This window comes from Vombatus ursinus, unplaced genomic scaffold (genome assembly GCF_900497805.2).
Source record: "Vombatus ursinus unplaced genomic scaffold, bare-nosed wombat genome assembly UNPS02012319.1, whole genome shotgun sequence".
Taxonomy (NCBI): Eukaryota; Metazoa; Chordata; class Mammalia; order Diprotodontia; family Vombatidae; genus Vombatus; species Vombatus ursinus.
The window spans coordinates 309,668-335,808 of NW_020952097.1; the positions used below are offsets into that span (position 1 = coordinate 309,668).

The 26,141-nt window shown below is 38.6% G+C and overlaps 1 protein-coding gene across 3 annotated transcripts in view; it reads right to left on the reverse strand.

The window, feature by feature from the left end:
• Positions 1-26,141, reverse strand: part of PPP1R16A (protein phosphatase 1 regulatory subunit 16A) — a 112,192-nt gene that overhangs the window by 54,191 nt on the left and 31,860 nt on the right. Inside the window, exon 1 of one of the 3 annotated variants that reach the window (XM_027857840.1) lies at positions 15,240-15,265. The exons of the other annotated variants lie outside the window; for them this stretch is intronic. The gene's annotated coding sequence lies outside the window, so the exon portion shown is untranslated. Of the gene's footprint in view, positions 1-15,239; positions 15,266-26,141 lie in introns of those variants that run through there. 3 annotated transcript variants of the gene reach the window in all.

Below are 26,141 nucleotides of genomic sequence, written 5' to 3' on the forward strand. Positions count from 1 at the left end.
TGACCAACACAGTACAGACAGACTGGGACAGTAATGGCTATTATATTACTTAATGCTCTGTCCTGACATATCAGAAGGGGCCCTAAAGATCCAGTGCTTTGAACCTCAAAGATCCAGGGCAGCCTAAACCCAAGAAGTAGAGGTCATCCCTAGTGCCCAGGGGACCCAAGGTAAGATAAAGCAGGGCTGATCATTCCACTCAAAATGCAGCAAGGTATAAACCCTGGATTTGGCACAATGATGGAATCCAGGTAATGAAGCTAGAGAGATAAATACATAAAAGAACACATCCATAAGTATCAATAATTATTGCATGTCTGACCCCATAACAACCATAAGCATAGGAAAAATGGATTTATGAATATACCTAGAAAAAATAGACCAAGAGATATAAAAATGAAACAAAAGCCCTGAAGGAAATAATTGGAAGATGAGTAAGTAGCTTAGAAGACAAGTGGTAAACTTTACCCAAGAAAGAAAATCTCTGAAAACCAGAATAGGCCAAGTAGAAATGAATGGCTCCATGACATAGTAAGAAATATTAGAAGAAAATCTAAAGACTGAAAAAAATGGAAGAAAATTTAAGATAATTGAGATAAAAAACAATTTATCTGGAAACAAGTCAAGAGAAAATTTAAGAATCAAGGGGCAGCTAGATGGCGCAGTGGATACAGCTTTGGCCTTGGAGACAGGAGGACTTGAGTTCAAATCTGACCTAAGAAAACTTGACACTTACTAGCTGTGTGACCCTGGGCAAGTCACTTAACCCTGACTGCCTCATCAAAAGAAAAAAATTTAAGAATGGACTCCTTAAATACCATGATTTTTAAAAGCACTAGGCACTCTTTTACAAGGAATCACAGATGAAAATTACTCAAATCTATCAGAACCAGAGGACAAAGTAATGATAGAAAGAATTTACCCATCATGTGCTGAAAGGAACCCCAAAAGGAATAGTCCTAGGAATGTCAAAGCCAAAATCTAGAACTGTTATATCAAAGAAAAAAAATTGCAAATATCCAAAAAGACAGTTCAAGAGCCAAGATGCTACAGTCCAGTTTACATAGGACCTAGCAGCTCTGCTTCAAAAGACAAAAGATATGAGGCTTATAATCAAGAAAAACTTACTCTGCAAAACTAAATGTAATCCTACAGGGAAAAAAATGGATTTTTAATGGAATTGAGAACTTTCAAGTATTTCTGATGAAAAGACCATAGCTGAGGTAAAAATGCTGAAATGCAAACATAAGGGTCTGGAGAAACCTAAAAAAGTGCATTTATTTGAGCATCTGGAAGGAGCTACATGATGATATGGCGCTAATGTTCTAATGGGGGAAAAATAAACAAATGGTCCTTCAAAATTTTAATGTCTTCATGGGGTACTGAGGGAGTTCAGTTAGAAAAAGAGGTCCTAGGGTAGACTGATTCTGTTCTGATAGTATGATGAGGTGAAAGAGAAGGAAGGTAAAAGGAGGAATACACTAGTGTAGAAAGGAAAAACAACGATGTTGAACTTGCTATTGGCAGCTAGATGGTGGTATGGATAAAGTGCCAGGCCTAGAGTCGGGAAAACCTGAGTTCACATATGGTCTCGGACATGTAATTGCTGTGTGACCTTCTAAGAGTCACTTAAGCTCTGTTTACCTCAATTACCTCATCTGTAAAAAGGGGATAATATCTACCTCTCAGGGTTGTTGTGAAGATCAGATGACATAATACTTGTAAAGTGCTTAGCACTATTATCACTATTATTATCACTATTATCATCATCATCACCATCATTACCTTAAAAATGGGGTGTGTGAGGAGAAGAATATGCAAACACGGAAGAATGGGCAGGGAGAGCGGGCATCAGCTGAACCTCACTCAGCTGAAATGGACAAAGGTGAGTTAACAAAGACATACACAAGAGTCTGGTGTGAAAATACATAAAACTCAACAGGGAAACAAGCTTGGATAGGAAAGAGGGGAATTAAAAACAGAGGATAACACCAGGGAGAGACTAGGCAAAAGCAAAGCAAACTTTCCAATCTTAAAGGGAGGAATTAAAGGGGTAAGAATTCAAGGGAATGGATGAATGAATTGTGGTAAATGAATGTAATGGAATATCAAGCAAATATGAAATGATTTAGAGTGAAGTGAGCACAACCAGGAGAACAATTTACATAAGGAAAAGAACAATGTAAATAAAAATAACTTTGAAAGAACTCTGATCAAAGCAATAAACTATGATGAAACATGTATACACACCACTTGACAGAAAGGTGAGGGACACAAGGGGTAGAAGGAGATAAACATTTCTGGACATGGCTACTGTATGGGTTAATTTTGATTGGCTACGCTTATTTGTTACAAGTTTAGTATGTTTGTTTTCTTTTTCTCTTGGTTATTGGAAGGGAGGAGAGAAGGGTGTTGGGTAGGTGGTAATAGTGATGTCCAAAAAGAGGGTCACTGCAACATTTTTTTAAATGCACCCAAGTGAGAAGGTGGAGCCAAGATGGCAGAGAAAAGGCATGGACTCACCTGAGCTCTCCCAAATTCTCTTCCAAACAACTCTAAAATAATACCTCAAAATGAATTCTGGAGTGGCAGAACCCACAAAAGGACAGAGTGAAACACTGTTCCAGCCCAAGGTCCTGATAATTTAGGTCAGCTAGGAACGGTCTGTTGCACTGGAGTGAAACTGTGGCACAGTGCAGTGCAGGCACCTCCCCAGAAAGCCTGCAGTATGCAGCGCCTTAGCAAGCTTTGGGGGCAACTGAATTGGCAGCAGCAGCTCCTGGAACTATTAGCCCACAAATGGTAAAGGGATCAGGCAACTGTCAGGAGGAGATTACAAAAAAAGTCCCTTTGCTGGCATGGGGTGGAGAACTCTGTTACATTGCTACCACGTGGATCTGGGTTGCAGTCCTGGACCCCTAGTCCCAGGGCCAAGAGGAACACTAGCACACACAGCTTGTAGCTGCAGGGGAGTGGTGACCCTGGTTACAGTTCCAGGGCAGAGAAGAGAGTATGAGATCACTCACAGAACATAGGCCAGGAGAACAGTAAACACATCTCTCCTTAAATCATACCATTTTGAAAGAACTGAAAACTTACAGACCCCCAGAAGTAGCTCTGCGAATAGATGCAAAAAAACCGTAAGCTTTAGACAGTGACCCCTCCACCTCAGAAGTAGAGTCCAACTTTAAGATAAAGTCAAGTCAAGAAATAGGTTAGGGGCAGGTAGGTGGTGGAGTAGATGGAGCTCTGGCCTTGGAGTCAGGAGGACCTGAGTTCAAATCCAGCCTTAGACACTTGACACTTACTAGCTGTGTGACCCTGGGCAAGTCACTTAACTCCAATTGCCTCACCAAGAAAAAAATAGGCTAGAAAAATATTTAGTCATTTTTCAGTCATTTCATGTCTTACTCTTTGTGACCCAGTTGGGGTTTTCTTTGCAGAGATATTGGAGTGGTCTGCCATTTCCATTTCCAGCTCACTTCATACATGAGGAAACTGAGGGAAACAAGTTTAAGTGACATTCCCAGAGTCACATAGCCAGCAACTGTCTGAGGTAACATTTGAATTCAGGTCTTCCTGATTCCAGGCCTGGAACTCTAGTCACTGCCTCTGGAAAAATGAGCAAACAACCAAAAAAAGAACCTGACCTTAGAAAGTTACTCTGGTGACAGGGACAATCAAAACACAAAATCAGAAGAAGACATCAAAATCAAAACAGGTACAACCAAAGCCTCAAAGAAAAATGTGAATTGGTCTCAGGCCCACAAAAAGAATTCTTGGAAGAGCTCAATGAGGATTTAAAAACTCAAATAAAAGAGTTAGGGGGAAAATTGGGAAAAGAAATGAGAGTGATGCAAGAAAATCATGAAAAAAGAGTCAACAGCTTGGTAAACGATGCATTAAAAAAAAACAACACTGAAGAAAATAACATCTTAGGCTATAAAAATGTGCATACCCTTTGACTCAGCAATAGCACTTCTAGGGCTATATCCCAAAGAGATCATACAAATGGGAAAAGGACCCACATGTACAAAAATATTTATAGCAGCTCTTTTTGTGGTAGCAAAAAATTGGAAATTGAGAGGATGCCCATCAATTGGGGAATGGCTGAACAAGCTATGGTATATGAATGTAATGGAATATTATGGTGCTATAAGAAATGATGAACAGGCTGACTTCAGAAACACCTGGAAAGACTTGTATGGTCTGCTGCTGAGTGAAATGAACAGAACTAGGAGAACGCTGTACACAGTAACAGCCACGCTGTGTGATGACTAATATTGATAGACTTAACCCTTCTCAGCAATGCAAGGGTCTAAGACATCTCCAAAGGCCTCATGATGGAAAATGCTATCCACATTCAAAGAAAGAACTATGGAGTTTGAATGCAAATCAAAGCATACTATTTGCTATTTTTTTTTCTTCTGTTGTACTTTGTTTCCTCTTTCAGGTGATTCCTCCTCTTGGTTCTAATTCTTACTTACAACATCACTAATGTGAAAATATGTTTAATAGGAATATATATGTATAGCCTATATCAGATTGCACACCATCTTGGGGAGGGAGGTAGGGAGGGAGGGGGAGAAAAATTTTAAATTCAATCTTATGGAAGAGATTGTTGATAATTCAAAATAAATTAATTAAAAAATAAAAAATGCCTAAAAAAAAAGAAAAAAAAAGAAAATAACATCTTAATAAACAGAATTGGCCAAATGGTAAAAGAGGCACAAAAATCCCACTGAGAGAAGAACTCCTTAAAAAGCAGAATTGGACAAATAGAAAAGGAGACACAAAAGCTCACTGAAGAAAATAACTCCTTAAAAATTAGAATTGAGCAAGTGGAAGTAATGACTCCATGAAATATCAAGAAACAATCAAACAAAATCAAAAGAATGAAAAAATAGAAGAAAATATGAAATATCTCATTGGAAAACCTGACCTGCAAAATAGATCAAGGAGAGGTAAGTTTAGAATTATTGGACTACCTGAAAGCTTTCAAAAAATTGTCAAGGAAAACTGTCCTGATATTCTAGAAGTAGAGAGTAAAATAAAAATGGAAAGAATCCATCGATCACCTCCTGAAAAAGATCCCAAAATGAAAACTCCCAAGAATATTATACTAAATTCCAGAGCTCCCAGGTCAAGGAGAAAATACTGCAAGCAGCCACAACAACAACAAAAAAACAAAAACAAAAAAAAAACAATTGAAATATCATGGAGCCACAGTCAGGATAACACAAGATTTAGCACTTCCATGTTAAAGGATCAGAGGGCTTGGAATATGATATTCCAGAGGGCAAAGGAGCTAGGATTACAACCAAAAATCACCTACCCAGCAAAACTGAGTATAATCCTTCAGGGGAAAAACAGATATTCAATTAAATAAAGGAGTTTCAAACATTCCTGATGAAAAAGACCAGAGCTGAAAAGAAAATCTGACTTTCAAATACAAGACATAAGAGAAGCATAAAAAGATAACTAGGGAAGAGAAATCATAAGGGATTCAATAAAGTTAAATTGGCAACATTCCTACATAAGAAGATGATACTTATAACTCCTAAGAACAAGTTAGGAATATACATAGACAGAGGGCATGAGTGTGAGTGAATATGATAGGATGATTTAAAAAAATAAAATTAAGGGATGAGAAAGAGAGATGCACTGGGACAAAGAGGAAGGGAGAGGTAGAATGGGGTAAATTACCTCACATGAAGGAGGTGTGAAAGCTTTTACACTGGAGGAGAAGATGGGGAAAGTCAGGGGCAGGGAGCACTTGAACCTTACTCTCATTGGAATTGGCTCAAAGAGGGAATAACATACATACTCAGTTGGGTACAGAAATGTATCTTGTTCTACAGGAGAGTAGGACAGGAAGAAGATAAAAGAATAAGAGAAGGGAGGGAGAACTGATAGAAGGCAGGGCAGATTGGGGGAGGCAGTAGTCAGAAGTAAAACACTTTTAAGGATGGACAGGATGAAAGGAGAGAGTACAATAAACATGGAAAACAGGATGGAGGGAAATATATATTAATCGTTAACTGAAAATTTTTTACGAGTTTCTCTGGTAAAGGCCTCATTTCTCAAATACATAGAAAACTGAGTTAAATTTATAACAATACAAGTCATTCCCCAAATGCTAAATGGCAAAGGATATGAATAGGCAGTTTTCAAACAAAATAATCAAAGCTATCTACAGTCATATGAAATAATGCTCTAAATCACTACTGATCAGAGAAATCCAAATTAAAACAACTCTGAGGTACCATTCCACACCTATTAGATAGAATAATATGACAGAAAAGGAAAATGACAGATGTTGGAGGGGATGTGGGAAAATTGATGCACTGTTGCACTATTGCACTGTTGGTGAAGTTGTAAATTAATTCAACCATTCTAGAGAGCAATCTGGATCTATGTCCAATGGGTTATAAAACCGTGTATACCCTTCAACCCAACAATACCACTACTAGATCTGTAACCCAAAGAGGTTAAAAAAGAAAAAGGACCTATATGTACAAAAATATTTATAGCAGCTCTTTTTTGTGATGGCAAAGAATTGGAAATTGAGGGGATGCTCATCAATTGGGAAATGGCTGAAAAAATTGTGGTATATGATTGTGATGAAATACTATTGTGTTACAAAAAATGCTCTCAGAAAAACTAACAAAACAAAAAACAAAAAACAAAACTCACAGGATGTTCTCAGAAAAATCTGGACTTACATGAACTGATGGAAAGTGAGCAGAACCAAGAGAATCGTGTACACAGTAACAGCAATATTGTACAATAATCTACTGTGAATGACTTAGCTATTCTCAACAATACAATGATCCAAGAAAATTCTGAAGGACTTATGATAAAAAATGCTATCCACCTCCAGAGAAAAGAACTGATGGAGCCTGAATGCAGTTTGAAGCATACTTTTTAAAACTATTTTTCAGGGCAGCTAGGTGGCACAGTGGATAGAGCACTGGCCCTGAACTCAGGAGGACCTGAGTTCAAATCTAGCCTCAGACACATGATACTCACTAGCTGTGTGACCCTTGGCAAGTCACTTAACACCAATCGCCTCACAAAAAAAAAAAACAACAAAGCTTTATTTTTCTTGGGTTTTTTGGTTTGTGTTTTCTTTCACAACATGGCTAATATGGAAATATGTTTTGTATGACTACACATGTATAACCTATATCAAATTGCTTGCCTTCTCAAGAAGGGAAATAGGCAAGGAGGGAGCAAGGGAATTTGGAACTCAAAATTTTATTCAATTTCTTTTTCTGAGATGGGGTTATTTAAGTATCTTATTTCTTCTGTTAATCTGGACAATTTATATTTTTGTAAATATTCATACATTTCACTGAGATTGTCAAGTTTACTTGCATATAATTGGGCAAAATAGTTCTGAATTATTGTTTTAATTTCCTCTTCACTGATGGTGATTTCACCCTTTTCATTTTTGATACTGGTAATTTGGTTTTCTTCTTTCTTTTTTTAAATTAAATTAACCAAAGGTTTATCTATTTTATTGGTTTTTCCATATAATCAGCTCTTAGTTTTATTTATTAGTTCAGTAGCTTTCTTAATTCCAATTTTATTAATCTCTCCTTTGGTTTTCAGTATTTCTAATTTCAGTATTTAGTTGGGGATTTTTAATTCATTCTTTTTCTAGTTTTTTTAGTTGCATGCCCAATTCACTGATCTCCTCTTTTTCTATTTTATTCATGTAAGCATTTAGAAATATAAAACTTTCCCTAAGAACTACTTTCACTGCATCCCATAAGTTTTGGTATGTTGTCTCATTATTGTCATTCTCTTGGATGAAGTTATTGATTGTTTCTATGATTTGTTGTTTGACCCACTCATTCTTTAGGATTAGATTATTTAGTTTCCAAATAATTTTTAGTCTATTTTTCCATGGCCCTTTATTATATATAATTTTTATTGCATCATGATCTGAAAAGGATGCATTTAACATTTCTGCCTTTTCTGCATTGGATTGTGAGGTTTTTATGCCCTAGTGCATAGTCAATTTTTGTGTAAGTGCCATGTACTGCTGAGAAAAAAGTATATTCCTTTGTATTCCCACTCAATTTTCTCCAGAGGTCTACCATATCTAACTTTTCTAAAATTCTATTCACCTCCTTAACTTATTTCTTGTTTATTTTGTGGTTAGAATTATCTAGTTCAGAGGGAGAGGTTGAGGTCCCCCCCAGTACAGTTTTGCTGTCTATTTCTTCCTGTAACTCCCTGAACTTCTCTAAGAATCTGGATGCTGTACCACTTGCTGCATATATGTTTAGTAATGATATTACTTCATTGTCTATGGTGCCTTTTAACAGGATGTAGTTTCCTTCCTTATCTCTTTTAATAAGATCTGTTTCTGCTTTTGCTTTGTCTGAGATCAGGATTGCTACCCCTGCTTTTTTTTTTTTACTTCAGCTGAAGCATAATGTATTCTGCTCCAGCCTTTTACCTTTACTCTGTGTGTATCCCTCTGTTTCAAATGTGTTTCTTGTAAACAATACATTGTAGGATTATGGTTTTTACTCCATTCTGCTATCCATTTCTGTTTTATGGGAGAGTTCATCCCATTCACATTCATACTTATGATTACAATATGTGTCCTACTCTCCATCTTATTTCCCCTTCCCCTGTTTATGCTTTCCTTTCTCCTTTTCTACCTTTCCCTCCTCACTAGAGTTTTGCTTTTGACCACCACCTACCTCCATCTGCCCTCCCTTCTATCAGTCCCCCTCCCTTTTCTTTCCCTTTTCCCTTACTACTTCTTCCCTCCCTTCTATCCCCACTTCCTTTTTCTTTCTCCTTTCCCTTCCTACTGCATATATGGCAAGTTAAATTTCTATAACCTGAGTATGTTATTCCCTCCTTGAGCCAAATCCTATGAGAGTAAAGTTCAAACAATGCTCATCTCCCTCCCTTCTTTCTCTCTACTGTAATGTCTTTGTGCCTCTTTATGTGATGTAATTTACCCTTTTCTGCTTCCTCCTTTCCTCTTCTCCCATTACAGGAACTCGAAATTTTAAAAAATGAATGTTTAAAATTGTTTTTACATGTAATTGGGAAAAAAATAAAATTTTAAATTTAAAAATGCACAGAGAATAGAAAGTTTAGAAGGAAACAGATGAGCTAAACCATTGTGAAAGAAACATATAGAAGTAATTACATGTATGTATATAATATCTTTTGAAAAGCAAGTAGTATGAAATGGGATTTTATATGAAACTGAATCTCCCTTTTGCGTTCTGCTCTGGGGATGAAAATTTCTTTTTTGTTTTTTAAATCCAGAATAAAAGAAAAAAAATAATTGAATGAAGACTAGGTGATGTAAATACAAAAGATCTCCTTTGATTCTCACAATAACCCTGTGAGGTAGATACTATTATTATCCCCATTTTACAGATGATGAAAGGTAGATAGAGGGCAAATGACTTACAAGGGACAGCTAGGAGGTATCTACGGCCTGATCTGAACTCAGGTTTTCCAGACTCCAGGCCCAGCCTTCTATCCACTGTGCCATCTAGCTGCCATCAAAAATATACTTATCGGGGCAGCTAGGTGGCGCAGTGGATAGAGCACTAGCCCTGGATTCAGGAGGACCTGAGTTCAAATCTGGCCTCAGACACATAACACTTACTAGCTGTGTGACCCTGGGCAAGTCACTTAACCCCATTGCCCAGACCAAAAAAAAACAAAAAACAAAAAAAAAACAAAAAAACAAAAACAAAAAACCCCCCAAAATATACTTATAAATAAAAAATCATCTTACAAAAGAAAGGAATGAAAGGAATGAAGTCATGGAAGGAAGTGACCTCGCCATCTTAAACTTGGTGAGAAATAAGGATATAGCAGTGTGTATAGTTTGAGGTATAGCCCAGCCTTCAGCTGAGTAAATTTCAGGGTTCAAAGATAGAAATAGGTAGGATACCATGGCCTGAAATTCTAGAAGGGAAGTCAACTGAAGAACTCTTACCATGTTTCTTCTATGTTCAAGAACCTTCATTGGCTTACTATCACTTCCAGAATAAAGTACAAACTAACTTGCCTAACACTGACAGTCCTTTAGCAATCTGACTCCAAGTTTATTTATTTAACACTGCTTCCCTTTAAGGGCAGCTAGGTGGTGCAGGAGTGTCAGACCTGGAGTCAGGAAGACCTGAGTTCAAATAGGGCCTCAGACACTTGTTAGCTGGGTGACTCTGATACTTAACCCTGTTTGCCTCAGTTTCCTCATCTATAAAATGAGCTGGAGAAGGAAATGGTACTCCAGTATCTTTGCCCAGAAATCCCCAAATGGGATCATGACTAAAATGACTGAAGAACAACAAAAATTCCCCCTTAAACACTCTACATTCTAGCTAAACTAGACTGTTTAGTTGCTGTTCCTCAATCTTGTACCACCCTCTCCCACTTTCATGCATTTGTGTAAGCTATCTTCCACGCCTTGAAAGCACTCCAAATGCAGCCTCTATTTACCACATCACAAAATCTCAGAGCGGGAGAAACCTTGGTACTTCTTCCATACCTAGGTAGGCTTTACTCCTGCATCTCTGCCAGACAAATAGTCTAGTCCAGGGGTGGGGAAGCCGTGGTCTCAAGGTCACATGTGTTCCCCACCCCTGGTCTAATCCCAGAGTTTAAGACTAGAAAAGTACTTGGTCCTAGAAACAGTAGTGAGATATGTAGTACAGAAATTATTATCCCCATTTTACAGATGAGGAAACTGAGGCTTAGACAGGTAAAGTGATTTGTCCAACAGCTATCACAAATTGGTGCTGGGACTTGAACTCAGGTCTCAGGCTCCCAAATATATATTCTTTGTACTACACCATGCAGCCACCACACACTATTCTGGAAATGAGCTTAGGATTTTTGGATTCCTCATCTGTCAATCTTTCTATCAGTCTCATGATTGCTTCCCTATGCAGAAAAACAGATACTCCAGAAAAAAGCAATACCAAGAAGAAGTGGGCCAAAATGTGGATAGTTAACTCCCAATTATTGTAGCTGATGTTGGGACTTGCCTGTGATACTAAAAATAACAACAGCTCATATAGTAGTTAAAAGTCTATAAAGCACTTTACATAGATTATTTCCCTTGAGTCTCATAATATGCTATAAAGTTGGCAGTGCATATATTATTCATTCCACTTTACAGATGAAGAAACTGAGGCTCAGAGAGTTTATGTGACACAGCAGCAGAGCTGGATTGAACCCAATTTCTTCTAACTTTCTGCCTCCATGTACTTGCTCAGACCATCTTATATGCCTTCAAACTTACATGAACTGATACAAAGTGAAGTGAGCAGAACCAGAAGAATATTATACACAGTAATGGCAATATTGTACAATGAAAAACTGTGAATGACTTAGCTATTCTCAGCAATACAATGATCCAAGACAATCCCAAAGGACTCATGATAAAAAATGTTATCTGCTTCCAGAGAAAGAACTGATGTTGTCCATATTCTGCATACTATCTTCCTTTCTTTCTTTTCATATCTTGCACAAAATGACGAATATGGAAATGTTTTACATGATTGCACATGTATAACCTATGTTAGATTACTTATCACCTTGAGGGAGTGGGGGAAAGATAGAATTCAGAACTCAAACTTTTAAAAACATGTTAAAATTGTTTTTATACGTAATTGGGGGTAAATATTTTTTTTTAAAAGGACATGCAGGAAGGAAAGAAACAAACCTTTAGTCAGCATCTAATATGCTAAATGCTTTACAAATATTATCTCATTTGATCATCACAATAACCCTACAAGGTAGGTGCTATATATTATCTCCATTTTACAGTAGAGGAAACTGAGGCAGACAGCGGTTAAGTGACTTGCCCAGGGTTACACAGCTATTAAGTGTCTGAGGTTGGATCTGAATTCTGGTCTTCTTGACTCTAAGCCACTCTATCCACAATGCCACAGGAGAGATAAGAACAAGAGAAGGTAACTGTGGATTAATACCAAAGAGGACCATGATCCTATAGTTAGAGTGTTAGGGAAACTAAAGCCCAGTTGAGTTGAAGCTTGTGACAAATATTAATGACAATGTTATTATTAACAACTTCTACATCTGACTAAGGTTTGCATATCATTTTATATACATTTAACAGGGCTTCATTAGCTGTGGTTAAAGGAAATGGAAGATCAAAGAAAGGACTAGTCTTGCTTGGCTAGTCTGTTCAAATGATCTACTTTTCTATTTTGTAACAACTATGAAACAGTTTTGAAGACTATGCTTTCATAATTAGTTTGGTATCTGCTAATGCTAGACTCCCTTCAATTCTACCTTTTTTATATTTTCTCTTAAATGCCTAGACCTTTTATCCTTCCAACTAAATTTTGTTATTTTATCTAGTCCTATAAAGTCTGCCCATCAGACTATAAAGTCTGATGAGGAGAAAACTAAATCTGTAAATTAATTTAGAGAGTATCATCATTTTTTATTACAGTGGCATTGGTGAACCACAAACAGTGGAGATCTCTCCAATTACCTAAGTCTTTCTTTATTTCAGGAAAATTGATTTCCATGTTCAGATTAGAGTTCTACTGACCAGGGTCAGTCCAGAGAGGGCCCTACTGTCTGGGTCAGATCAGAGGGGTCAGTTTGGGTCAAGAAGATACAAAGGGATGCAAAATTTAGGATGAAAGAGCTGAGAACACTAGAGAAGGAATGTTCATTACACCAGGCCTCTAATTAACCAACCCTACCTGGTTACCCAAACCGCTTTACTCTAATGCACTGAGGCAACAATAAGCATGGCATACTGTTTCCCACTCGGGAAAGGATTCTAAGGAGGCTTTGCCAGGAATGTGAAGCAGTTCGGTACAGTAGAAAGAACACTAGATTTCTTGTTAGATTTGAGTCCCAGATCTATCTTCCTCAGTGGGTGACCCTGGGCAAGTCATTTAACCTGTTTGCCTAATCCACTGGAGAAGGAAATGATAAACCACTCCAGTGCCTTTGCCTAGAAAACCCCGCAGATGGTCAAGAAGACTGGGACACAACTAAACAACAACAAGGAGTGGGAGGTAGAAGGGGAACACACTGACCCACTACCCTCCACCAAAAGTCCACCCTACTTGCAGACAGCTGTTAGGTTTTTCCTCAAAACGAACCTAAGTCAAACCAGTCAGACCGACCAACTTATCGTTCCAAGAGCTTGACATTTCACTTCCCATCTCCAAGCCTTTCCATCGTCTGCAATACACAATCCTTTCGTTTACATTTCCCAGAATCAGTGGCTTCCTTCAAGGCTCAGCCTGCGCCACCTGATTTCCCCCTAGGTGTAAGTGCTCTCTCCTTCCTCAGGGTGCCAAGCACATATTTATCTACTTATTGGCGGCACCTCCCTAGGAGAATGAAAGTTCATTGAGGATAGGGACTACTTTTCACTTTGTCTTTGTATCCCAGTGCCTGGATCAGTGACTGGCACATAGTGGGCATGTGATAAAGATTGTGTAAATGTCTCCTCCCTTTACTAGATTTCAAGCTCCTCAAGGGCAAAGCCTAGGCTCTTTTCCACCTTGGTACCCTTTGTCCATGGTCCAGAACCCTACATCCATAGAAGGTGCTTAATAAATGTTTGCTGAATTGAATTGCAAAAGGCCTTAGAGATCATCTAGTGACTAGAATTTAGATTCTAGTCTAACTTTCTTACTTCACAAAATGGGAAAACAGAAACCCACTGAGCAAGGGATAAAAGAGAATTGGGAGGGTCTGAAAGAAAGAAGAGGAGGAAAGTGGCTTGCCCAGGACCACCAAGAGATAGAGGTAGGCCTAAGGCCCAGGCCTCATGCCTACAACCCTTCCATCTGCCTTTGGGAGCCCAAGAGCCCACAAGACATTTCCAGCTCCTGTCCAAGATAGGCTTTTCTCCCTTGTCTGTTATTACAAAATGTTGATTCTATAAATCTAATATTTTACATCCTTCCTCTCAGGAGCTCCTAAACCTTGTAGTCTGACTCTAATGTAACCTTCCTGTCCATTTCATTACTTCAGCTATCCTCTCTTCCTCACTCCAGATCAAAGTTTAGTAATTTATGCCACCTGGGTCAGTGATGATAAACAGTAAGGTTTTAGGGACATCACCAAAACAAATAAACAGCACCCCCTCAGTATCCCAAAAGAGATAAAAAAACAAAAAAGAAAAGGACCTATATATACAAAAATATTTATAGCAGCTCTTTTCTGGGGGTAAAAAATTAGAAGTTGAGAGGATGCCCATCAATTGGGGAATGGCTGAACAAGTTCTGGTATGTGATTATGAGGGAATACTATTGTACTATAAGAAATGATGAGCAGAATGCACTCAGAAAAACCTGGAAAGACTTGCATGAGCTGATGCAAAGTGAAATGTACTGTGTACAAACTAACAGCACTATTGTAAGATGATCAGCTGTGAATGACTTAGCTATTCTCAGCAATACAATGGTCCAAGACAACTCTGAAGGACTTATGATGAAAAATGCTATCCATCCCCAGAGAAAGAACTGATAGTATCTGAATATAGATTGAAGTATACTTTTTTTAAACTTTATTTTTCTTGAGTTTTTTTTTTATTGTCTATGTTTTCTTTCACACCATGACTATTATGGAAATGTTTTGCATGACTACACATGTACAACCTATATAGAATTGCTTGCTTTCTCAATAAGGGGTTGTGGTGGGGGAGAAGGGAGAGAATTTGGAACTCAAAGTTTTAAAAACAAATGTTAAAAATTGTTTTTACATGTAACAGGGGGAAAATAAAATATTAAATTAAAGGAATAAAGAAAAAAAAAAGAAAAATGATTAAAAAAAACAACAGCACCTTTCCTTTCCCTAAGGAAGGTTACTAATCACACACCACAGACAAGGAACCTAGGACCAGCCAACAACATTTTCATGCAGAAGAGCCCACCTACCCATCCCATGCCACCACAAACCAGTCCTTTAGACTTGTCACATAAAACTTTGGATCTAGCTCCCTTCCCAGGGTGAGCAAAGGAAAGAAGATGGTGCTCCATTCTTTTGCGTGTGACTGCTCATCAGGTCTTATGAACGATCAGCTCTATCCTAGCCATGCTCACCCCTACCTAGCCTTGGTCTGTCAGCTCCCCTTATAGCTGGTCCCCCCAAACCCCCTTGCCAGGCACCAGCCCTCTGCCCAATCCTAGTCCCTAGTGCTCGGGCCACACGTTGCCCAAGAAAGCACTGAAAATTCCACTTACCATGGCAAAGAGCCTCCAGTCAGCCCAATCCAGCCCAGGCCTGCCCCACTGCCTAGACAGGAAAGAGAGAAGGCAAGCACTACTAACAAATCCTCCTCCCAGGCTCCCTGGAATTTCAAACAAAGATAATCTCCTTAACTCACTGATGGGAAAGGCATTCCAATGCTGCAGCCATAATTACCCCTTGTTCTGGGCATGGCCCAGACATCCTGGAAGTATGAAAGACAAAAAGGAACCAGTCTGCCTGCCCAGAGTGGCTCCACTCTCAAGGCTCACTACTATACATTCCCAGAGAGGCCACCAGTCAGAGGACTGAGAGACCTTCCTCAAATAACCTGAGAGTTGGCCAGGCTCAGGGACCAGGAATCTAACACTCATAACTAGTCATATTCAACTTTGGGTGTGGCATCCCTCACTAGGACTTTCAGTTCCCAGTCTTGTTTCCTAAGGCTCCTAGTCCTTCTCCCCAACCCCACTTTACCAAGGGTCCCAACTCCCTATACTACCTCAACACACACACACACATTTCAGGTGCTCAATAAAGTGCTTATTGACTAACTGCCCAGATCCCAGTGAGTTCCCAAGGGCTCAGCCTAAACAGACTGAAGGGAGCCCTTCACCTCCCCCAACCCCAGCCGTTATTTCCTAGTTCCTACCAGGTACTGAATACATTGTTCCCAGCTGGATGCTGACTCCAACCATCCCCAATCCCAGCAGAGGTAACCTGCTACCACCTTCTCAACAATCTCTCATCAGCTAGGTGGCACAATGGACACAGTGCTGGGCCTAGAATCAGGAAGACCTGAATTTAAATTCAACCTTGAACAATTAATAGTTGTGTGACCGTAGGCAAGTGACTTAACCTCTGTCTAGCTAAGTTTCCTCAACTTTAAATGGGGATAATAATAGCACTTACCAGAATTGTTGTGAGGATCAAAAGAGATAATATTATATAGCACAGAACCTGGCACAAAATTAAGCACTTAATAAATGCCTGTTTCTTTCCTTTCTTCCTTACTTCATAAAATAACATGACCACTCACACTGCTTGAGCAGGAAGTCACCAACTACAATCTTTCTAATACGGTAGACTATTGAATCTTACTATTTCCAGTCATTACTTCCTAAGGTCCGATGGGCCTTTCTATCTGCCCTACAGCTAACCCTCCAATAAGTATCACCTATCCTAATTAGAGAAGGCTAGGTGGTGCAGCCTGGAGTCAGGAAGACCTGAGTTCAAATCCAGCCTCAGACACTCATTAGCTGTGTGACCCTGGGCAAGTCACTTAAACCTGTTTGCCTCTGTTTCCTCACATGTAAAAGGAGCTGGAGAAGGAAATAGCTAACCATTCCAGTATCTTTGCCATGAAAACCCCAAAAGGGGTCACAAAGAGTGGGTCAGGAAGAGTCAGTCACAACTGAAACCACTGAACAACAGCAACCCTAATTACAGTAAGAATTAGAATCTCCTATAGAGCAGCGATTATCTTGCTTTTCTTTTTGTACCTCCTACACTTAGAACAATACTTCAATGCTTAATATGTCACAGTGGATAGATCACCAGACCAGGAGTCAGGAAGACTTGAATTCAAGTCCAACCTCAGCTACTTACTGGTTTTGTGACCTTGAACAAGTCATTAACCTCTGCCTCAATTTCCTTATCTGTAAAATGAAGATAATAATAGCACCTACTTCCTAGGTTCGCAAGGATAAAATAAGGTAATATTTGTTAAAAACAAAAAACTTTGCAAATTTTAAAGTACTTTATAAAGGCTAGCTATTATTAAGAAGTGCTTTTCCATTCTATTCCTTCACCATCTTGGTCATCTTCTTCTGGACCCTTTCCAGTTTGTCAATGTCCCTCCTAAAATGTGGTACCTACAACTGAACACAATACTCCAGATATGATCTGACTTGGTCAGAGAGTAGGGGGAACATCAACTCCATTCTTTTTTTTGGCAGCCACTATTGACTCACATTAAGCTTAAAGTCCACTAAAAAACTAAAATTTGTTCACTTTTGTTCCTACCTCTCCCATTCTGAATAGATAAAGTATTTATTAAGCACTTACTATGCACAATGCTATATCTGTGTCCAAAAGGCAACTCTTAGACTGCATTTTATAAGATAAAACTCACCATTTTAGCCCACTGAAATCTTTCTGGATTTAGACTTAGTTATCCAATTTGTTGGCTCTCCCTTCAATTATGTGTCTTCTCCAAGTCTGATCTGCATGTCATGTCTATATCCAAATCATGAATAAAAATGTTGAGTAGCCTACAGACAAAAACAGACTCCTGGGGCCTTCTATTTTAGCAATAGTCAACAGTCAGTCCACAAGTATTTATTAAGTATTTACTATGTGCCAGGCACTATGCTAAGTGCTGGGGATACAAATATAAGCAGAAAGATAGTGTCTGCCTTCAAGGAGCTTATAATCTAATGGAAAAATACAGCATGTGGAGACTTGGCATCACTGGCCAAATGTCTCCTGATAGTTGCCATTTCCCCTCTTCCCCATAGTCTATGTAACCACTGCTCTTCAACTACTAAAGACCTACCAAAGTACTGAATCAGACCACAGGACGGTTTAAGGATCAGTCAGCAACATACTCTGAGAACCCTTCATTCAAATGGCGCACTCACACATGAAAAAAGACTGGGAAGCTAATATGATTAGAGGCAGTGAGCTCACTGTAGTGAATGAAATTCTGGACTTGGAGTCAGGACAACCTGGATTAATATCCTGCCCCTGACATTTGACTTCTCTAAGGCTCAGTTCCCTCATCTATAAAATGCTGTTCACTTGTTTCAGTAGTGTCCAACTGTCTGTGATGCCATTTGGGGTTTTCTTGGCAAATACACTGGAGTGTCTTCTCCATTTCCTTCTCCAGCTCATTTTACAGATGAGGAGGGAAACAGGATTGAGTGACTTGCCCAGGGTCACACAGCTATTAAGTGTCTGAGGCTGGATGTGAACTCATGAAGATGAATCTTCCTGATTCTAAGCCCAGTGCTTTATCCACTGCTCCACCTAGCTGTCTACATCTAAAAATAGGAATGACAATACCTACAGTACCCAAGGTAGTTATAAAGCTTCAATAAGGGGGCAGTTAGGTGGCACAGTGGATACAGCACTGGGCTTAGAATCAGGAAGACTCATCTTCATGAATTCACATCCAGCCTCAGACATTTACTATCTGTCTGACACTAGGCAAGTTGCTTAATCCTGTTTGCCTCAGTTTCCTCATCAGTAAAATTAGGTAGAAAAGGAATCTTTGCCAAAAAAATTCCAAAATGGGGTCACGAAGAGTCAGACACAACTGAACAACAGTAACAAAGCTCCAATAAGGTAACATATAAAAAGCACTTTGCAAATTGAACTGCTCCAAAATATGTTACCTTTTTTATTTATTACTCATGGCCAAGAAGGGGCAAGAGAGGGAACAGGTGATTCAGCCAAGACTGACATCAGCTCTCAGCACCATCTAGAAAACCCCCCAGGGAGAACTGAATCCAATAGATTCTGGAAACAGTGCTTGCAAAAGGGGCCCAAAAAGTAGATCCAAGTAGATGAGATTTCAACTACTGGTCTCAAGGACTCAACCTTGAGCTTTTGTCCTACTCACTAAGAAAGGCTTGGTTAGCCAACCATGGGGCACTTCACTGACTTGCTGGGAGTTGCCTCTGGCAGGCACTGGATAACTTGATTATCACAACCCAACCGGGAGACACGGTGCAATACTGACAAGCTTGACGTTGGGGTGGGGGAAAAGATGAACAAAGATTAAGCTGGGCCCCAGATGGAAAACAGAAGAAAGTCCTCCCATGAGAAAGAAGTGCCAGGAGTCCAAGAAAGGACTGAAGTAAAAATGTGGCCTGTAGACTAGGAAGACCAAAGAAACAGATGTCAACTGATGAGGTTCTGGTCCCTGCATAATAAATGTTTACTGAATTTAATTGAGACAGCAGTGTAGTGCAGTGGAAAGAACACTGGCTCTGGACTGGGGTTCTAATACTGCCCATGACAACTGCTATCTGTGGGCAAGTCCCTTGATCTCCCTAAGGCCTCAATTCCCTCATCTGAAAAATTAAGGGGGGGGGGGGGTTGATGGCCTGGTTCCTTCAAGCTGTAACTCTATGATCCTTGATGCTAGTGGGACTTTAGAAGAGCAACTCTTTAAGGTGAGTGATTCTGACTGGTGCTAGATACTCAATATAATAGAATTATTAATAGTTCACATTTATATAACTGTTATGCTTACAAAGGTGCTTTACATATATCTCACTGATGCTCAGAATGCTCTAAAGTAAACAGTGGAAATATCATCATCCCCATTTTACCGACAAACAAACTGAGGCCGAGAAGTTGTGACATACCTAAAATCACCCAGTTTGAACACAGTCAAAACTCCAACTAGAGTCTTCTGACTCTTAGTCTAGTGCCCATTCCACTATGCCACACTGAAACTGGCTATGCCAAGAATATCAGAACTGACAGAGCAGTAACACAGAAGAAAAACAGATTTGTTGTTCAGTTGTATACAATTCTCTGTGACTCCAGTTGGAGTTTTCTTGGCAAAAATACTGGAGTGGTTTGCCATTTCCTTCTCTAGCTCATTTTACAGATGAGGAAACTAAGGCAGACAGGGTTAAGTGACTTGCTCAGAGTCACACAGCTAGTAAATGTCTGAGGGTCATATTTGTACTCAAGAAGATGAGTCTTCCTAACTATGGGCCTGGCACTCTATCCACTGCACCAACTAACCATCATGAGAAGGACAATGGATGGGGAGTCAGAAGACCTGGGTTCAAGTCCTGGCTCTGCTCCAACTTACTCTGTAATTTTGAACAAGTACCTTCCCATCTCCGGGCCTCAGTTTCTCAGGCTCTCGGGCTCTGTATGGTATCCTGCTCTGACCCTCAGTGGGACAACACATGCTTTGCCTGTATGAGGTCCTGGATATCTGGTATCTCTACCACATCATATAGAAAAAGGCAATAAATCTGCAGTCAGAGGCCCCAGTTTGGAATCATGTTTCTCCTTACTCTCTGGTGTGATCTATGTGAGTCATTTAATTCTTCTTGTCCTCAGTTTCCTCATTTACAAAATGAGGACCTTTGACTAGATAACCTCTGAGCTCTCTTCTAGTTCTAAATCTATGATCCTATAAATCAGTGCCTGGAGGTTTCCACCTTGGCTGACCATATTCAGGCTCCTAGCATTGTAATCTCTTCCCCATGAATCATGCCTCTGAAATCCCTCACCCACTCCATTCAGTGCCTGGCACAGGGCTGTTCACAGAACAGGTATTACTAAACACCTATTACATTTCAGTAGCTGCTACTCGGTCAGGCCAGACTGAAGTCTTAACAACTTGGATTTTTACAGAAAATTCTATTATCTATTAATTTGAGACTTGTAAAGTCACAAAGACCTGAGTCTGAATTCTGCTTTAGACATTTACTAGCTGTGTGATGCTGGACAAATCATTTAACTTCTCTCAGTCTCAGTTCCCTCATCTGTAAAACAGATAATAATACTACCTACCTCATAGGACTGTGGTCCTATGACAATACATGTAATACATGTAAAGGGTTTAACAGTCTTTGGGCCTCAGTTTCCTCATCTACAAAATGAGTGGGTTGGATTAGAAGATCACTAACTCCTTTCTAGTTTTAAATCCTATAATCCTAATATGATCTCCTAGCTATGTTACCTTGGATAAATGACTTCACCTATCTGGGTTTCAATTTCCTCATCTATATAACAACAACAACAACAATTATTGTACTACCTACCTTCTAGGGGTGTTAGGAGATTTAAATGACTAATACATGCAAAGCTTTCTCTCCTCTCCAATTCACTCTTCACAAACATCCAGGTCAGTCTTCTTAGATATTGCTCAGATCCTTTCATTTCTGTCCTTAAAAAACATTCAAAAGTTCCCCATAGACTATAGACTAAAAAGTTCAAACTCCTGATTCCGGCCTCACAGCCATGCCTTTTCCACAATGAAGGCCATGCCTTTGGCTTCAAAATACCAGTGAGCACTGCAGCATTCTGGATACAATTTGATTCCTTGTGTTAGTTACCCCCAACATAGCGCTCTCAGTGCCTCTGCTCACCTCATTTCCCGTGCCTGGAGCACCCCACCCTCATTCTCACAGGTGGAAAGGCCGGATTCCAACTGTATATTCACCAAGAAGGCTTACCAGGCAGTTCAGAAGTTATCTAGTCTAAAGTTCTCATTTTACAAATGAGGAAAAAGGTAAAGTAGCCTGTATCTTCCTGTACTACTGTACCATAGCCTGTACTGTACACAGATTATATTACAAGCCAGGATTCAAACTCAAGTCCTCCCATGCAAAATAGAGTATTGTTTTTAACAACTGGCATCCACCATAATACCGAGTATTGTACTAAATAAATACATAATACATGATACTAAGTAAAGCTAAGAGAGGGCTGGACTTGGAGTCAGGAAGACCTCTGACACTTACTAGTAGTGTGACCTGGACATGTCATTTCTTGCTCAGAATTGCTCAGGTTCAGTTTCTTCTTTTGCAAAATGGGGATAATAATAGCACCTACTTCAATAGGTAAATCAAATCAAACCATATATGTAAAGTACTTTACAAACCTTAAAGTGGTATATAAATATATAAATATTAGTTAGAAGTATTAAAGATCAATAAATACAGCAAATTTAATCAGAAAAGGAGAAAGAAATTAGAAGTTTAGAAGGAAAGGTCATTGCAAATACAAAAGAAATGTTTAAGATTATTAGAAAGTAGTATGCTAAAACACACATAAAAACTTGAAAGAAATCCATGAAAATCTCCCAAAATACAGAATATCCAAACTGACAAAGCAGGAAAAAAAGAACCTAAACAGTCGAATCTCAGAGGTAAAAAAAAAAAAAAAAAAAAAAAAAAAGATAAACCACGTTAAAAAAAGCATCAGAAACATCGTCACAAGCAAATTTTTTCAAACTCTCAAAGAATAAGTAATCCCTATTAAATTCACCATATCTTAATATAGAAAAAGATAGCATACTATCGAAATCTTTCTATTAAGTAAAACAGCTTTGTTTGCCAAACATGGCAAAGACAACGATGAAAAAAAAACACAAACACTGATCAATCTAATTAACATTATCGCAAAAATATTAATAGAATCAAATACCTCAAACACCAATACATCAAAAAATTATTTACTATGACCAATTAGGATTTACACTAAGAATTCAAGGGTAATTTAATGAATTATGTATAGGAAAACACCAAATGCAATAAATTATACCCCAAAAGCCTCATAAACATTATATCAATATAGAAAGGGGTCTTTGATGAAATACAGAATCCATTTATGATCAACAAGATTTTTCTCTAAAGCAGTTATTTTAGGCATGTTTAAAACCACAAGTTAATCTTATACATGTTGGAGAAACATTTCAAGCATTTCCTCTTTAAAAAAAAAAAAAGCCCAAAATAGGCTTACTCACTTTCATCACTTCAGTTTGACACTGTTTTAGAAATAACAGCTACGGCAATAGCCATGCAAAGGAAACTAAAGAAGTATTAATAATGAAGAGATTAAAACAATTCTATTTATAGATGGTATGACTGTATATCTAGAAAATTCAGAAATACGCAACAAAAAATCAAAGTAATAAATTACTTTAGTAAAGTAGTGAGTTTTATCTAGAATTAGTATTCACTTACTTCAATAAAATGACCTGTTGGCACTACAGAAAATCTATGATCCAATTTGTAAAGTATCAGCATTTTTATTATCTTTCCTCCTACCCTTAGAGAAGAGATAAGCTTTCCAACTGTTCAATTTGTTTCTATTTTACTCGTGTATCTTCAGCATGGTGCCTGACAATAAAAGGTACTTAATAAATGCTTGTTGAATTGAATTACATCAAATTATATCAAACCCATTCTGAAGTTTGAGTGTTGTTCTTTTTTTACCACTATTATAAATAATGTTGTTATAAATAAATTAATTAGGAGTTGAGCACATCCCATGGAGCATATGAGGTGACATAACAGAAATCCAGAGTCCATTTTCAGCATTGAGGGCAGCCTTGTGAATCTGAAAGGTAGAGAGTTCCCTCCTATCAGTCCCACACCACCAAAGGTGCTTTCTGGAGCTACAACAATTTTTCCCATATGAGAACATAAGTGCCAACAGGAATATCAGTCCAAGCCATGTCCTCATTTGCCATATAACAGGGACCTCAATGGACTTGTCTGGCAACTTTGGTCTTGGTCAGTTAATCAATCAACAAGCATTAAGTATTTGGTATGTGTCAGGCATGGGAGATACAAAAAAAGACACCCTCCCTACTCTCCATATTTCCCACTCTAGTCAGGAAGACAAGATGCACATAAAATACAGAAAGAGTACATGGAAGGTGATGTCAAAGGGAAAGCACCAGCCGTGAGGCGGACCAGGAAAGAACTCCTATGTTAACTGGGATTTGAGCTGAGTCTTGAAGGAAGCCAAGTAAGCTTCCTTAGAGACCAAAGGTGAAATACTGTTTAACAGGCCCACAAATTGTTTCACTTGTTAATGTATTAAGTATCAACCTTTCAGAAGAACATAATGTCAGTTATAGGTTACTATATATCATGCGTCAAGGATTTGTCAATGTGTGCTTACAAATCTCAAGTGTTTTAAACACTTCTTTTTTTGTAGAGAAAAGAGATAGTTGTCCTGTAGCAGATTTACAGTTGCCATTGAGTCTCTTTCTGATCACTTTTGTGGAGACCCAAGACTTTAGGCAATTCTAAGCATAAGTGATTCCTTTCCCTCTACCACCACCATGAGAGGGAAGGGCAGGGCGGGGCAGACTTCTGCTAAGCCCCAACCCTTCATATTAAAGCCTCACTGGAATTCACTCCTGGGAAGTGAGTATCCCCTGTGCCTTTGGCCTCTCCCCAATTGGATGGACCCTTCCAGAAACTCCATTTAAGGAGGGCACTGAAGCCAGCCAAGTCTCATTCCTCTTCATGCTGCATTCAAGAATTCCTCTGCCAAGCCCCAAACAGAGTACTTCCCACCTTGAGGCCAGTGACTGTCTTTCTTTCCACTTATATTTATATTCTCAGCACTTCGCAAGGTGCCTGGCAAACGGTAATGGTAAGGCTTAATAAATGCTTGTTGACTGACTAACATTAAGGTATGTTGTTTTATAAATAAGAGCAGTATAGTGTAGTAAATACTGAGCTAGCCTTGGAATCAGGAAGACCTGGGTTCAGCCTTACCTTTGACACATGACTCTGGACAAGTCATTTAACCCTTTGCTGCCCCAGGTGCTAGGATCAAATGAGACAACATATTTAAAGCCTTTAAGCCCTACATAATAACATTAGCTATTATCATCATCCACCTCCACTCCTACTCACATATATTAGTACTTCTACCTCCCTAAAAAATTTATAACACTTTAAATTTTTTAACTTTTGTATCTCTGATACAAAGTGGTTTTTAACCACTGTATCTGTGACATAGTACTCAGCACACTGTGCTCAGACTTTTAATAAATGCTTGATTATTGACTGGCAAAGACAAGAAATGGACTTTTTGGACTCTGAAAACTTTGCAGAAGGACATAAGTACTTCAAGCAGGTCCTTGAACAAGTTCACTCCAAGCCAAATTCTTCAGCCTTTGAGCCAAATTCTTCAGCTTCTAAGCCAAAAAGATAAGCATTTTTTTTCCCTTTGCAAATCAAGATAAACCTAACAAAATATGAGATCTCTACGAGTATTATATTGGCTAAATCCCCTAAAACTTTCATATAAAGAAGAAAAGGGAAAAAATAATGGGAAAAAATGTGGTGCTACAGTAATACCAAAATAAACTTCCTGTTTTTGACAAAGGGAATAAGTTAAAAGAACCTACATATAAAGTATTAGTGCAAAACAGAGGAATTTTGTTTAGAATAGTTTTGTTTGGTTGAGTAAACAACAGAAATAATATTTGTTGAACTGAATTAAACAGAAAATTTAATAGATTTTACAGTCTCACTCTTAGAATATAAATCCACCAAAGAGTTAATGAGAAAGCAAACGCAGAGCTAAATAGGCTCCTAAACAATTTGTATATATACATCATATATATATACATATACATATTTGTATATTACATATAGTTTAAATCAATAAATGGAAAAAATAGGAAAAACAAAGAATATACATTCTTTTCAGATACCCATAAAACAGCTTTGACATCTCTCACACACCCTACAAATTGGCAAAGATGACCAAAAAGTTAACAGACAATGTTGGCATAGCTAAAGAAAGACAAGCACACTAACATACTCTTTTCTTTTCCTTTTTTTTTTTTGGCTAGGCACTTGGGGTTAAGTGACTTGCCCAGGGTCACACAGCTAGTAAGTGTCAAGTGTTGAGACTGGATTTGAACTCAGGTTCTCCTGACTCCAGGGCAGGTATTCTATCCACTGAGCCACCGAGCTGCTCCCCACACTAATATACTCGGTGGAATCAGTATGACTATTCTGGATATCAATTCGGAATGGCAAAAGAAAAGTCACTAAACTATCTATATATTCTTTGACCCAGTAACCAGTACTAGGAATATACCACAAAGGAGGACAGAAACAAATGTCTAATATGCAACAAATTATTCATAGCACAACTCTTTGTGATGCAAACAAACTGGAAACAAAGTAAGGGTCCATTCATTAGGGACCAGCCTGTGTATCACAGGCAAAAGACAACCTCTATTCTCAAGGAGTTCAGAGTCTAATGGGAGGGACAATACGAAAACAATTATGTAAGTTCTCCAGAAGTAAAGAAGAGATACAGGACAAGCAGGGTAATGCTGGTATTACTGTGTTAAATTTAATAGATACTCTAAAAAAAAA